At 38.7% G+C, this 16,695-nt stretch overlaps 1 pseudogene; it reads right to left on the minus strand.

The window, feature by feature from the left end:
- LOC128576581 (putative ankyrin repeat domain-containing protein 20A3) overlaps positions 1-16,695 on the minus strand; it is a 156,479-nt pseudogene that overhangs the window by 90,744 nt on the left and 49,040 nt on the right.

Genomic DNA, 16,695 nt, shown 5'->3' on the forward strand with positions numbered 1-16,695 from the left:
ATAAAAAGATGGAGACTTTGCCCCTTTTATGTTCACATGATGGAGTTTGAACATATTTTTCTTAGTAACATATCTCAAGAATGGAAGAAAAACTATACTCAGTACTGTTATGAAACAAATATATAATCCCCCATAATTTTATATGAATGATGAATCACAACTATAGCCCAAAATGAAAGAGGGAAGACAGGAGGAGAATAGGGGAAGGGGGAAGCTGTGTGAAGAGAAGATAAACAGTGGGACATCACCTATGGTGCATATCGCAATGGTACATGTCAAATCTATTAAGAGTGTATAAATGTCTTAACACAACAAATAATTAAGTAAGGTGAACCCTATGTTTGATATAAGCATTCCAAATTGTGTTTAAAATCAGCACCTTGTACCCCATAAAAGCAGTAATGTACAGTTACGATTCAATTAAAAAAAGATATAAAAATAAGAACTTCATAAAAAAAAACTTTCAGTGTCCCTTCATTTCGACAATAACTTCTGACTTCTTTGCTTGTTTTTGTGTCTGTATTATCTTCACATTTCTCCTCACCTGTGTCAAATGCATGCCGAGTGTCCATGTGCATTGTTAGCATTTTTACAGTACAATTTTTTCTTTCATTTAAATGAACTTTAGGAGGTGAGTAGAGATTATACTTCAGGAACACAAAGTAGGCATGAGATGGGAAATATTTTTGTGACTGAGGCCTTTTTATTGAGAAAATGCCTCAAACACTAAAGAGTGGACACTCCAGGTACATCTTTCCCCTCACAGTCTGGTATACTATTTGTTACATTAGATGGTGAATTTTCAGAACTTTGCTCCTTCCTTACACTAACTCAACTAAAGGACAAGCAGGAATTTTGTATTATTCACAGTTTTAACCAGAACTCTGCTTCATCTCATTTCTCAGGTGTTTTTATTTACTTCCCCATTCCACTTTGCCTTGTTGGATGCACAGTTGCTTATACTTTTGAACACAAGGAAGTTCTGAATGTACAGATACATTCTATCAGTCCTCATTCATTTATAGTCAGGAGACATGTTTCCATATGCAAACATGTATAGTACCCAGCCAAAGAACCCCTAAAGGCCCCTAACTGTCTCATCCTGAGTTCCCCGCACATCTGAACCCCCTCTTGGGTTAATTCCCAAAACAGGTTTCAGAATAGAACAGGAAGTTCCCTTAGTGCCCAAAGATTCCTAGCCACAGGTAAAACAATGGTGCAACTTACCACAACCCCCTAGCAATGGCTAAACAATGGTGGAAAGCTTACTCAAGCAAAATTTCCCAAGCCAAGTTTATCCCCATGCCAGCTGCCAGGTTGTAACCCCCTGACTCACTGTAACCAGCGCCAAACCCCTGACTCACTGTAACCCCACCCTTGTGAAAAACGACATGCTGTTGCCCCCCTGAGCTAACTCTGTTACCTGGCCCCTGCGCTAACCACCTGCCATGTTTTGCTTCTGTTTTTGCTTGGCTTACCACATAGCACAAAAATGGTATAAAAATCAGCTTGATCCTCGCCTTGGGGCCGTTTGCCCTTTGGACAAAAACAGGCCTGCGCGGGTGTAATAAATCACTATCTGATTTATACCTAGAGTGGGTATACCTGAGTCTTTCTTCAGGTAGCATGAGTACAACACATGCACTATTAACGTGCTTATTTCCGTTCTGTGTTTAAAAATTGGTAACTGAAACCTGGGAAATTTTACATTATCACAAGACAAAATCAGTAGCAATCAGAAAGAAAAGCCAATTCTCAAATGTGAATTTAAATGATATAGCACAATATGACAGTGCTATTTTCTGAAACAGACTGTCGGCTTAAGCCCACATTTAATATTTTCTAATGTCCTCATAAGACAGTGAGTGAAGGAACCTTGGTACCGTTCAATAATTTCCTGAAGCTATGTGAGTTACAACTTGCTGCTGTACCCTCACATTAAAGTCCCTTTCTTCAAGGTCGGATTTCCTACATAGGCACAGTCTAATGACCTAATTCCCTCTCTCAGCACACACACTGAACTGAGTTAGAGGCCACAAGGTGGAAGAAACACTCTACCTGGCACGACTGATGTGCAGTATAAAAACTACATTACAGTTTGGTACATTGGGAATGATGACTCTTTGAACATGAGTCCAACTCAGTGGTCATCATGATGAAATTGCTCGTAATTTCTCTTGCTTAGTAATATGATTCTGTACTTGGCATTACCGTCCTTATCATGTAAGTTTACAAAACTGAAGAGCCAGAAAAACACCAAAAATTCTCTGCCTGGATTCCAAGGACAAAGATTAGCTATAAGTCACTCTTTACTTTAGGAAGGTTTAAGTTTTATAACTAGTTAAAAAAAAACTGTTTAAAATTAAATATTAGCTAACCACGTATGAATTCTAAAATGCTATTCCAGTAGGAAATGTCCCTTGGACTATGTCATATCATTCATGTAAAGAAAACAACATTAAACCAGGAACTTAAATTTAAATTTGTTGATACCTGTGGCTGGTTATTTTCACTTCCTTTAGGTTCTTCTTCCTCTTTCACTGATTTTGATAAAATTTTGTGTCCTGTAAATTTCATATATTCAGTTAAATGACTTGCTTAGAATGATAAAATCTCTCAGCTTTATAAAAATATATACAAACCTAAATTTATTTTTATCTTATAAATTGAGAGTTTAGATGAAGTTAAGTCTTTAGCAAACTATATACCTCTTTAAAAATTACTCCTAATCATCTAATACTTGAAAAACCACTCAGAAAGCTACTAGATGTCACCAGGTAGAAGGCATACAAAGATCACAGATTCACTCACAAATTCTTCCATCCAACATAAATGACAAAGCCGTCATAAACAAAGAAAAATTTATCAATCCAGAAAACATATCAAGTAGCCCTATGTACTCCTGTCTACCTCCTATTAGAACCTTCAATGCGTTGCACATGTTAATCATTAAGTTGTTGTTACTTTTTATACCTTCATCAGTGTATGCCTGGTGATATATATGTGAAATGCTTTCCGCTCATATGCTGACAATCTTCTTTCCATTTTTTTTTTTTTTAACACAGATTTCTACGTGAGGCCTCCATTCATTATGGCTCTTTCCCTGGATAAACAGGCATATCCTCCCTCAGTAAGGCCTCAATGCTCTAAGGATTTCTCCTTTGCAACTTCCCCACCTCAACTGTAAGTTATATATTTCCATTTCTATTCCCCAGATCTCAAGGCTGTAGGACACAATATTCCATAGCATCATTGGCAAACAGATGATAGAAAATAGATAATAAAAATATTAAATATTTTTATTTTAAATATTAAAATAGATAAAAAATTATCTATTTTACTTGATAATTATGGAATGGGGTTAAAGGAAAATGAATAAGATGCATCAAGGTTGGCATTTCCAGAGCTCATGTTTGAGCTGAGAAGGAAAGGGTGAGATGAGCAAGGTGAAAAGTTGGAGAGGCCAAGAAAAAATGAGAGCAGGATGGGATGGAGCACCCTGCGGCCTACAGATTAGGTGTACACTGTATCCTCTAGCTTTCCCATCTTAACATTTCTTCCTCCACTCATTCAAAAGCCTTGTAAGATACATCTAAGTAATTATGCATATTCACTCTAAATATGACATATTTATAAAAAAAGGAAACAAACTGATTCACCTCATCATTATAACATATTAACTAATTTTTACATTTAAAAATCAGTGTCATATTCATTGAAAATATTAAGGAAAGTCATGGAATGGGCTCTATAAATTTATGGTTTTGACTTTATTTTCTGTGGGGATATTACATTAATCTCTTTCTGATTTTAGAAAACACCTATTTTAATAAAGAATATTTTTAAAAATGACCAGTGTTTTTATATTCAAGTTAATCTATTTTTATGAATTAATATACATATAGCACATATCTCTGATGCCTAACACTTACAGGAGGAGAAATGCATTGCTGCTATAGCCCCACAGATTCACCATTCCCCACAATTTTTTTTTCTCCCAAAATGTTCCTTGAATATCCAGACTGGAGAATTCAAACAGAAATAGTTTCAAATACCCGATCCTAACCTTCCAAATTCCACGTTATAATTCTAGCACACTCTCTTGCTTCCAGTGATCTCTGTGGCAGAAGTAATCTTAATCTTCTGTGTAAATGCAACTTTCTTGAATCGATACAAGAGCATTCTCTCGGTTTTCTTCATCATTAACTGCAACATTATGGGGATAACTTATTCCTTCCCTCTTTCCCTGCTCATGAACTTTTTTTCAGATCTCTCATCATCATTCTTTTCAGGGATCATTTATGCCACTTATTTCCTCTTCAATTAGTAGTAATAGTTCATATCTATAATTTGGAATTGTTCACTTTTTTCTTTATCCCATCTGGCTAGGAACATGTTCAGAAATACATGTAAAAGCAAAATAATGCCCTCCTTTGATCCTTCTGTTGGAAATGTTCTCCAATAGCTCTTCCTATATATTTCTCTATAGTCTATAGTCTTGTTACTTAGTGTGGTCCAAGAACCCGCTGCATTGGAGTCACCTGAGAACATATTAGAGACACAGAGTCCTGGGGGAGCGGTAGCTCGACCCTGTAATCCCAGCACTCTGGGAGGCCAAGGCAGGTGGATGCTTGTGCTCTGGAGTTTATTTAGGACTAGCCTGAGCAAGAATAAAATCCCATCTGTAAAAATTGTCTTTTACAGGAAAATACAGTTCTTACCTTCTACTTGTGCATTTACTCTGTTTTTTTCTTCTTGATTGGCATCCTGAGATGAATGACTAAGATCCTTCTCTGAAAGAGTCTCTGAAACACTCTGTTAAAGTTAATATCAGTATGAGTTAAGTTAAAAATAATAAGTTACATCAATATTTGTTAATCATTTTCTTCAAAAACAACTGAATTTCTTTTGGTAAAAGCAATTACATATAAAACTAAGAGAAACATGTATTGAAAGCCAAAACACTTCAATACAGAACTTCATATATGCTGTCTAGATCAAGCTCATCTTTTATGTGCATATCGGTGTGTAGACACAGCATGAAAGACCAAAATGAATCATATTCACAAAAAATACGAACTCATGCATGTTTCAACATGAAACAAGCTTGCAAATAACTGATTACTTTGTATTCACCACAAGGAATAAGAGAACATTTTTTTAAAACAAAATACACTTGCTCTAATATTTACCCATTAAACACATAAAATATTTCTTAATGCAATTTTAGCATGAAAATTTGACACACAGCATTCTAATAAACTTTGTATATGTCATATTGGGCATAAACTGAACATTCATTTTTATTTCATATTAACATAAGTGTACCTAAACAGAACATTTCTGAAGCTGCTTTATTTAGGTAAACAAAATGTTAGAAAAATCTAAAATATGTTTTGTAGAGTTTTTACTTATGGTTGAATAAAAGGATACCACAGTTAAAAATAACTGTTTTGTTATGTTTAAATAAAATCAAACACTAGATATAGTATGTAACTTTTTACTAACAAAAAGCAAATTAGGAACTATAGAAAACCTCGATATAAAAGAATACAAACATTTATTTTTGAAGCATCTAAGGTATTCCAGACATGTATTTGCACATTTTCATTTCTATGCATTATAATGATAAAAATAAACTTGACTGATAATGATGATGATGATGATGACTACCCTACTTTCTGCTTCCTGGTGTTCCCAGGATGTTTAGAGTAAAAAATGATACATATGTGATCCATTGCTTTCTTTCCTATCTTCCTCCCACAATTTCACATGGCTGGCTCCTTCTCATCCTTTAGCTGATAGCTTGAAAATCACACTCAGAAAGATCTTTCCTGACTATAGATTTCCACCCCAGTCCTTTCCTCATTAACTGCAATCTTCCTCTATATTGTCTAACCTGATATTCTCTGTTTTCCCCATATGATGTCCTCATAGTAAATCAGAATTTTTGGCTGTTTGGCTTTCTATTGATACTGCAATACCATAAGTCATCCTATTGTACATTCAATGTCTAACTACTTAGCACATAATTGGTACTCATAGTACCAGATACTACTTCCGAGGCTGAGGCAAGGGGATCACTTAAGCCCAAGAGTTTGAGTTTGCTGTGAGCTATGACACCACAGCACTCCACCCAGGGCACAGAATGAGATTCTATCTCAAAAAAAAAAATTATATATATATATATATTATTTTTTTCAAGGTCAAACATGTACAAATCTCACTGGGAAGGTCTTAAGCACAAAATCACTATTCTTACAGGATATCTCCCACAATAGTCTCCCAAAACTTATTATACTCCAAATTAGAAAGGCTCATGCCAGTTGTAACTTGCTTAATTAGGTCACAGACATTCAAAATTAATTAAATAATTTTCCTCAGTTTCCACAGAAAGTGAAAGATCCAGAATAACATGTCTTTTGACATCCATTTGATGCTGGTGCTGTTGCCCAACCACTGCTTCTAAGAGGTCAGCCTTTCCCATGTCTTCCTACCTGAGCTCTGCTTCCGAATAAATTGTCAGTATTTCATACCTACAGTATATCAGAAGCATGGCTGCCACAAAAGTACTCTATGTGTTCTATTTTAGAAAATGACTTCTGCTTATTAAAATGCCACTAAATCAAATTGTTACTATTACAGCCCCACATGTTCACTTACTCCCCATGATTTTTATTTTTTTCTCCTAAAATGTTCCTTGATGATCTAGCCTGGTCAATTCAAACATAGTAACAGTTTTGAGTGCCACGTTTTATCATTTCAAGTCCCAAGTTATAAAAATCAACACTCCAAACTGCTTTTTCTTGAATTTCATTAGGACTTATATTATAAATCAATATTTACTATGGACTCATGCATTTGGCTGTAGGTTGATCTTGAATAATTCTTTAGTTTTTAAATAAACTTAACTTCAAAGCCAAATGGAATTCTTATAACTTCTAAGACTTATCATTTTGTATTATATTACACTGTCTTTTTAAATGAATCCTGCAAATTAGCAGAATTTTACTATCTAGCAGCTCATTCTTTCCACATAATTACTTTATTAATTATGGCCTGATAATGTAAGAAAATAATTCCTTGTGGGCACATACACAGGTGAGAAAAGGTAATTAAAAGCATCCCTTTTATGTTTTAAAGTTGTCAATGCTTATATTTTAAAGTAATGATAAGAAAAGACAGTACCTCCAAATACAAACTTGGTTCTTTTGGTTTGTTGTGTCCTGATAACAGTACAGAGATTTTATCTATAAAATGTCATTTGAAGATAAATTAATGATAAAAATATTACTGCATTTTAAAAACATATACAAATGTATCTCCATTTGTGACTATTTCAGTAAAATAAAACTCATAGCAAAAAGAATTTCAGAAGGTTAAAGCAGTTTCAGGAAAAAGTTTATAGTATAAAAAAGGTGGCAAAAGAAACGTACTTAAAAGGAATGGACATTATATATTTGTGACCTTACCTATGGTGCATATTGCAAGGGTACATGTCAAATCTATGAAGTGTAGAGTACCAATGTCTTAACACAACAATTAAGTAAGTGAGGTGAAGGCTATGTGACCCAGCTTGATTTAAGCATTCCAAATTGTATATAAAATCAGCACATCATACCCCATAAATACATTACTGTACATAGTTATGATTTAATAAAAACATATTAAATGTTTTTATTAAATGTCATATTAAATCAAACATAGTTATGATTTAATAAAATAAATAAAAGGAATGGAAATTAAACCAATACCCATTATTGGTTATTTCATAATAGCATGTAATTAAAATTTTTAGATGTTTCCCCTAATTATAAGATTACCACCTCTTATAATTTATTTACACAAAAATAAAATTGTCATTACCTATTTGCTTTTGTGTAGCACTTTCAACAATACCAATCGTGTTGGTATTGTCTCCAACTTCTGACTCTCTTGCTCCTTCCTATTGAGAAAAAGAAAAGTCAACTTCAGGAAATGTATTGATTCACTCACACACCAATCTGTTAGCAAAACAACACACATTCACTATGTTTATCAAGCATATGCACTACCTGGGAGAATAATTTGAACACAGAAACAGAAGACAGAGTCTGTCCTATATTTAAGGGGGTGTGGCAAAGATATATGAAAACAAATAAGAAAGGTAATTCATGAGTCTGTAATTACAGTAAATTAATTACACAAAGGATATAATGGAGGAAGAGTCAGTTCTACCCAGGAAGCTTAGGAAATGCAGCAAAGATAGAGGTGTATTTTCAAAGACACGATGTGCACAGTGAGAGTGTGAAGGGCTTTTAGACAGGGGAGAAGGGGCAAAAGGATGAGGAATGGAACCACAGGGCATATGAGGGCTATGAAGGTAATGTGGTAAAACTTCAACCTTGTGATAAGGAACAGGTTTCAGAGATGAAATGGGAGAATCAGGCCAAGCTACCAAAGACAGGTGGCAGAAGAGGTGCAAACTTTCCCTTTCCTGTAATGGGATCCACTCAATAAGCAGATAATTCAGGCCACCACAAACATATTTTCAAAAGGTCACCTTGGTAGAATGTGAAGATAGATGAACACAGGACAAAATCAGAAAAGAGCTTTTCGGGGAGGGAGACAAGATGGCGGACTGAAGCCAGCTTTCAACAAAGGCTCCCGTTCAGAAGGAGAGTTAAGGGACAGGAATTTAGTAAGTATCCTGGTGGACTTGAGCCTCACCAAGAGAGAAGGCTGAAGAACGCACATCAACACCTCCGAGGCAAGTTGTGATCACAAGGACGCAAACAAAAGGTACAAAATCCACCACCAAGCGGACGGGAGTCCCCCTCCCCCATGAGACCGGCTCTGGAGCCCCACAATTGAACAAGCGGGCAGAAATTAAAGGCCCTCCCACTACACTCCACGGGAGAGACCTTCTAAAAACTGGACCTACCTCCCCTACTGGGGTGCCGTGGCGTTCTCCTGCCGGACATAGGGCTGAATAAAACTTTGGGAATCCTTTGCCGGCAACCCTGAATCCCCGGCGCTCCCCTCCCGCCCACTGAGGTCTGGAGGCCTGTCCCCCAGGACTTCGGATCCTTGGGTGATTTCTCAAGGGGAGTGGACAGTCCCCGAGTTGCGACTGCTCAGCATTGACTCTGAGGCGCGCCGAGTGAGGAGAGGGCACCGGGCTGAGGGGGAGTCACGCCTCGCGGCACTTCCCTGCGGTGCAGTGCAGCAACCCTCCCCGGGCATACGGGGCCCAAGACTGAATAAGACTCTGGCCTCCCCGCTGAAAGCTGAGAACCCCTACTCTCACTCGGGGTCTGAGGGCCTATCCCCCAGGAGTTCGGCTCCTTGGGTGATTTCTCGAGGGGAGTGCACAGTGCCTGAGCTGCGTCAGGTCAGCGCTGACTCTGGGATACGTGAGCGAGGAGAGGGCACTCCGCTGAGGGGAAATCAAGCCTTGGCGGCACTTCCCTGCAGTGCAGTGCAGGAGCCCTCCCCGGGCACAAGACTGAATAAGACTCTGGCCTCCCCGCTGAGAGCTGAGAGCCCCTACTCTCACTCGGGGTCTGAGGGCCTATCCCTCTGGAGTTCGGCTCCTTGGGTGATTTCTCGAGGGGAGTGCACAGTGCCTGAGCTGCGTCAGGTCAGCGCTGACTCTGGGATACGTGAGCGAGGAGAGGGCACTCTGCTGAGGGAAAATCAAGCCTTGGCGGCACTTCCCTGCGGTGCAGTGCAGGAGCCCTCCCCGGACCGTAGTATTGCGTGAAACTGAATGAAACTCTAGCTTCCCCCCGCCCCACTCCCAATCCGGGTCTGGGGGCCCATCCCCCAAGAGATCTGATTCTTGGGGGATCTCTTAAGGGGTGTGGACCCAGCACAAACTGCGGCCGCTCAGTGCTGACTCTGGGGCGCGGGACAGAGGAGAAAAGGGTCGCCTGAGTGCCCACACCAGAGCAGCAGTTCCCTGGAGGTAGATCAACAGCCGTTTTTTCTTTAACGGCAGAACGCTCACTTCTGGATATTCTGAGGCCACACCCCCTGTCTCCCTGGGCAACCAGAGGAGGCCACCGGTGTCACGGCTCACAAACCCAGAAGCCTCCAGGGCGGGGCCGACCCAGAGAGGTGTTCAGACGCAATTCTCCAGCAGCAAAGACGTTTGAACTCAAAACAGCCCGTCTCCTGTAGGCGACGACAGGAACAGAGACAGAACCTCACAAAGTTGTCTGTTCTGTTCTGTTAGCAGCATCCATCAGGGACGGGGCTAAGCCTGAGTGAACACCTCCTTCCCATCACCTGCATCAAACACTCAAAGATGTCAGGCCCCATCTCCTCCTGCTAGATAGCGGCAGTCTGCGGGGGCCTGGCAGACTTCCTCGCGATTCAGGCAGGTGCAAACCCCTGGAGTGTCTGTTCACTGCAGGCAACTGGGTTAGCCATCTGCAGAGATACCAGTGACTGGGTCCGACGGAGGGGCAAAGTGGGGAAGGAGACGTCAACCTTCCCAGACTGCTCTGTTTGCGGGGTGGCTCCTCCTGACTCCACGCTGCACTGGGGTGAGCTGTCTCAGAGGAGTCACCAGGCCCCTGTGATCCAGTTCCCAGAGACCTCTTGAACCCTTCCACCTGAGACAAGTGCCGATTGAGACAGTTGACTCGGACCTTTTGAACTGGGCTAATAGACTGAGGACTTTCCAGGTGGTGCCCTGGGTGTGCGATTGTAGGAAGGTTTGATTCTCCTTTTCCAACTGGGGCCAGAGGTGGGCAGGCGGGGTGACTTAATTGCTGATTTTTTCACACAGCTGAGACTTCAAGCCAGAGTAGAAGTTGCAATAGGATCGAACAGAAACCAGCTGAAAACAAGACAGAACCACTTTGCTCCACCACACCAGACAGGGCCCCAGTTTCTCAGGCCACAACACTGTACGGGCCCTCGATAAAACCCCAGGGGAAAAACCAAAGGGAGTAAACCATGGGGCGGAATCAGCGGAAAAACTCTGGTAACATGAATAACCAGAATAGATCAACCCCCCCAAGAAAAGATACGGCAGATGTGATTGAAGATCCCATTCATAAACAACTGGCTGAGATGTCAGAAGTCGAATTCAGAATTTGGTTTGCAGACAAGATTAATAAAATGGAATTAGGAATTCGAGGAGAAATTCAAAAACTGTCTCAAGAATTTAACGAATTTAAAGACAAAACCACCAAAGACTTAGACACACTGAAACAAGAACTTACAGCCCTCAAAGATATGAAAAATACAGTAGAATCCCTCAGTAACAGAATGGAGCAAGCAGAAGAAAGGATTTCTGACATTGAAGATAAAGTCTTCGAACGCTCCCAATCTCTCAAAGAGGAAGAGAAATGGAGAGCAAAAACGGATCACTCACTCAGAGAGCTCTCAGATAATTCGAAAAAAAATAACATAAGGGTTATAGGAATTTCGGAGGCTGATGACGTGGCAGCCAAGGGCACAGAGGCCCTTCTACATGAAATTATGAAAGAAAATTTTCCAGACATGCCTAGAGAATCTGAAATTCAGATAGCAGACAGCTTCAGAACCCCAGCACGATTCAACCCCAAAAAGCCATCTCCCAGACATATCATAATTAGCTTCACTAAAGTTAACATGAAAGAGAAGATTCTCAAAGCAGCCCGGCGAAAGAAAACTATAACGTACAAAGGTAAGAATATTAGAATAACTGCAGATCTCTCTGCTGAAACTTTTCAAGCAAGAAGAGGCTGGTCATCAACTTTTAATCTCCTAAAGCAAAAAAACTTTCAACCCAGGATCTTGTATCCAGCTAAACTGAGTTTCATCTATGATGGAGAAATTAAATACTTCAATGACATTCATATGTTGAAAAAATTTGCCATAAGTAAACCAGCTCTTCAGGATGTTCTCAGACCTATCCTCCACAATGACCAACCCAATCCTATACCACAAAAGTAAACTCACTCAGAAACTTCGGATCAAACTCCAACTTCCACACTGGCGAAAGGATTAAAAATGTCCACTGGACCTTTGAAAAACTCGATACCCAAAATTCCACCAGACTTATCCTTACTCTCCATCAATGTGAATGGCTTAAACTGTCCTCTAAAGAGGCATAGGTTAGCTGACTGGATACAAAAACTTAAGCCAGATATTTGTTGCATACAAGAGTCACATCTCAACTTAAAAGACAAATACAGACTCAGGGTGAAAGGATGGTCATCCATATTTCAGGCAAATGGTAATCAGAAAAAAGCAGGTGTTGCAATTTTATTTGCAGATACAGTAGGCTTTAAACCATCAAAAGTAAGGAAGGACAAGAATGGTCACTTCATATTTGTTAAGGGTAATACTCAATATGACGAGATCTCAATTATTAATATCTATGCACCCAACCAGAATGCACCTCAATTTATAAGAGAAACTCTAACAGACATGAGTAACTTGATTTCCTCCAGCTCCATAATCGTTGGAGATTTCAACACTCCCTTGGCAGTGTTGGATCTATCCTCCAGAAAGAAGCTGAGCAAAGAAATCTTAGATTTAAACCTAACCATCCAGTATTTAGATTTAGCAGACATCTACAGAACATTTCATCCCAACAAAACTGAATACACATACTTCTCATCAGCCCACGGAACTTACTCCAAAATTGATCACATTTTAGGTCACAAGTCTAACCTCAGTAAATTTAAAGGAATAGAAATTATTCCATGCATCTTCTCGGACCATCATGGAATAAAACTTGAATTGAGTAACAACAGGAATCTGCATACCCATACAAAAACATGGAAGTTAAATAACCTTATGCTGAATGATAGCTGGGTCAGAGATGAGATTAAGAAAGAAATCACCAATTTTTTGGAACAAAATGACAATGAAGACACAAGCTATCAGAACCTCTGGGACACTGCAAAGGCAGTTCTAAGAGGGAAATTTATAGCACTGCAAGCCTTCCTCAAGAGAACGGAAAGAGAGGAAGTTAACAACTTAATGGGACATCTCACGCAACTGGAAAAGGAAGAACATTCCGACCCCAAACCCAGTAGAAGAAAAGAAATAACCAAAATTAGAGCAGAATTAAATGAAATTGAAAACAAAAGAATAATACAACAGATCAATAAATCAAACAGCTGGTTTTTTGAAAAGGTCAATAAAATAGATAAACCTCTGGCCAACCTAATCAGGAAAAAAAGAGTAAAATCTCTAATATCATCAATCAGAAACAACAAAGACAAAATAACCACAGACTCATCAGAAATCCAAAAAATCCTTAATGAATATTACAAGAAACTTTATTCTCAGAAATATGAAAATCTGAAGGAAATAGACCGATACTTGGAAGCACGCCACCTTCCAAGACTTAACCAGAATCAAGTGGAAATGTTGAACAGACCCATATCAAGTTCAGAAATAGCATCAACTATACAAAACCTCCCTAAAAAGAAAAGCCCGGGACCAGATGGTTTCACGTCAGAATTCTACCAAACCTTTAAAGAGGAATTAGTACCTATATTACTCAACCTGTTCCAAAATGTAGAAAAAGAAGGAAGACTACCCAACACGATCTATGAAGCAAATATCACCCTGATCCCCAAACCAGGAAAAGACCCAACAAGAAAAGAAAATTATAGACCAATATCACTAATGAATATAGATGCAAAAATATTCAACAAGATCCTAACAAACAGAATCCAGCAACACATCAAACAACTTATACATCCTGACCAAGTTGGTTTTATCCCAGGGTCTCAAGGCTGGTTCAATATACGTAAATCTATAAATGTAATTCAGCACATAAACAAATTAAAAAACAAAGACCATATGATTCTCTCAATTGATGCAGAAAAAGCTTTTGATAATATCCAGCATCCCTTCATGATCAGAACACTCAAGAAAATTGGTCTAGAAGGGACTTTTCTTAAACTGATAGAGGCTATCTACAGCAAACCCACAGCCAATATCATATTGAATGGAGTTAAATTGGAATCATTTCCACTCAGATCAGGAACCAGACAAGGCTGCCCATTGTCTCCATTGCTTTTCAACATTGTAATGGAAGTTTTAGCCACCGCAATTAGGGAAGAAAAGGCGATCAAGGGTATCCATATAGGGTCAGAAGAGATCAAACTCTCGCTCTTCGCAGATGATATGATTGTGTATCTGGAAAACACTAGGGACTCTACTACAAAACTCCTAGAAGTGATCAAGGAATACAGCAGCGTCTCAGGTTACAAAATCAACATTCATAAATCGGTAGCCTTTATATACACCAACAACAGTCAAATTGAAAAAGCAGTTAAGGACTCTATCCCATTCACAGTAGTGCCAAAGAAGATGAAATATTTGGGAATTTACCTAACAAAAGACGTGAAAGATCTCTATAAAGAGAACTATGAAACTCTAAGAAAAGAAATAGCTGAAAATGTTAACAAATGGAAAAACATACCATGCTCATGGCTAGGAAGAATCAACATTATCAAAATGTCCATACTACCCAAAGCAATATATACTTTCAACGCACTCCCTATTAAAGCTCCACTGTCATATTTTAAAGATCTTGAAAAAACATTACTTCGTTTTATATGGAATCAGAAAAAACCTCGAATAGCCAAGACATTACTCAGAAATAAAAACAAAACAGGAGGAATCACACTACCAGACCTCAGACTTTACTACAAATCGATAGTGATCAAAACAGCATGGTATTGGCACAAAAACAGAGAAGTAGATATCTGGAATAGAATAGAGAACCAAGAGATGAATCCAGCTACTTACCGCTATTTGATTTTTGACAAGCCAATTAAAAACATTCAGTGGGGAAAAGATTCCCTATTTAACAAATGGTGCTGGGTGAACTGGCTGGCAACCTGCAGAAGACTGAAATTAGACCCACACCTTTCACCATTAACTAAGATAGACTCTCATTGGATTAAAGATTTAAACTTAAGACATGAAACTATAAAAATACTAGAGGAGAATGCAGGGAAAACCCTTGAAGAAATTGGTCTGGGTGAGTATTTCATGAGGAGAACCCCCCGGGCAATTGAAGCAGCTTCAAAAATACACTACTGGGACTTGATCAAACTAAAAAGCTTCTGCACAGCTAAGAACACAGTAAGCAGAGCAAGCAGACAGCCCTCAGAATGGGAGAAGATATTTGCAGGGTATAACTCTGACAAAGGTTTAATAACCAGAATCCACAGAGAACTCAAACGCATCACCAAGAAAAAAACAAGGGATCCCATCGCAGGCTGGGCAAGGGATTTGAAGAGAAACTTCTCTGAAGAAGACAGGCGCACGGCCTTCAGACATATGAAAAAATGCTCATCATCTTTAATCATCAGAGAAATGCAAATCAAAACTACTTTGAGATATCATCTAACTCCAATGAGACTAGCCTATATCACAAAATCTCAAGACCAGAGATGTTGGCGTGGATGCGGAGAAAAGGGAACACTTCTGCACTGCTGGTGGGAATGCAAATTAATACATTCCTTTTGGAAAGATATATGGAGAACACTCAGAGATCTAAAAATAGATCTGCCATTCAATCCTGTAATTCCTCTGCTGGGCATATACCCAGAAGACCAAAAATCACAACATAACAAAGATATTTGTACCAGAATGTTTATTGCAGCCCAATTCATAATTGCTAAGTCATGGAAAAAGCCCAAGTGCCCATCGATCCACGAATGGATTAATAAATTGTGGTATATGTATACCATGGAATACTGTACAGCCTTAAAGAAAGATGGAGACTTTACCTCTTTCATGTTTACATGGATGGAGCTGGAACATATTCTTCTTAGTAAAGTATCCCAAGAATGGAAGAAAAAATATCCAATGTACACAGCCCTACTATGAAACTAATTTGGGACTCTCACATGAAAGCTATAACCCAACTACAACTTAACAATAGGGGGAAGTGGGAAAGGGGGGGGTGGGTAGAGGGAGGGGAATCGGTGGGATCACACCTGTGGTGCATATTACAGGGGTATTTGCGAAACTTGGTAAATGTAGAATATAAATGTTTTGGCACAGTAACTGAGATAACGCCGGAAAGGCTATGTTAACCACTGGGATAAAAATGTGTCAAATGGTTTATGAAGTGAGTGTATGATGCCCCATAATCATATCATTGTATACACTTATGATTTAATAAAAAATTAAAAAAAAAAAAAAGAAAAGAGCTTTTCAAAATCATAGATCAGAAAGTGAATTATGGTAACAAGCTATGAACACTGGTAATGGTGAGTGACTGGATTGGTGATCTGCAGGAGAGATAAAGTACAAGATTTACACTAACTTAATGTTTCAGTGCTACTTACTAGATGCTATTTACTAGAAAAGAAAAATTAGATGACAAAATAGGGCACCAAGAGTCAAGGAAGTAAGGGAAGGGTTAAGGACAGTATCTTCAGTCCTTAAAGTCCAATATGTCAACTATGAAGCACCGAAGGACATAGGAGTTAAATCTGGATGCATACTTTATCAAGAGATTACCTTATTCATGAAAGGCATATGGTGTTAAGAACATAAGTATGTGTAAGATATACTAAACTGGCACACCTATGTAATGCAAATCCAACAGAACTCTGACATTTGGAAAATGAGAACAAGAGGAGAAAATTAGGATTCAAATTTTATATTTTAACATTTTTGAAGAAAAATATGCTTTTATTAATATATACAAATTTTATTTCGTTATTGTGTGCATTT

Source organism: Nycticebus coucang, chromosome 24 (assembly GCF_027406575.1).
Source record: "Nycticebus coucang isolate mNycCou1 chromosome 24, mNycCou1.pri, whole genome shotgun sequence".
NCBI lineage: Eukaryota > Metazoa > Chordata > Mammalia > Primates > Lorisidae > Nycticebus > Nycticebus coucang.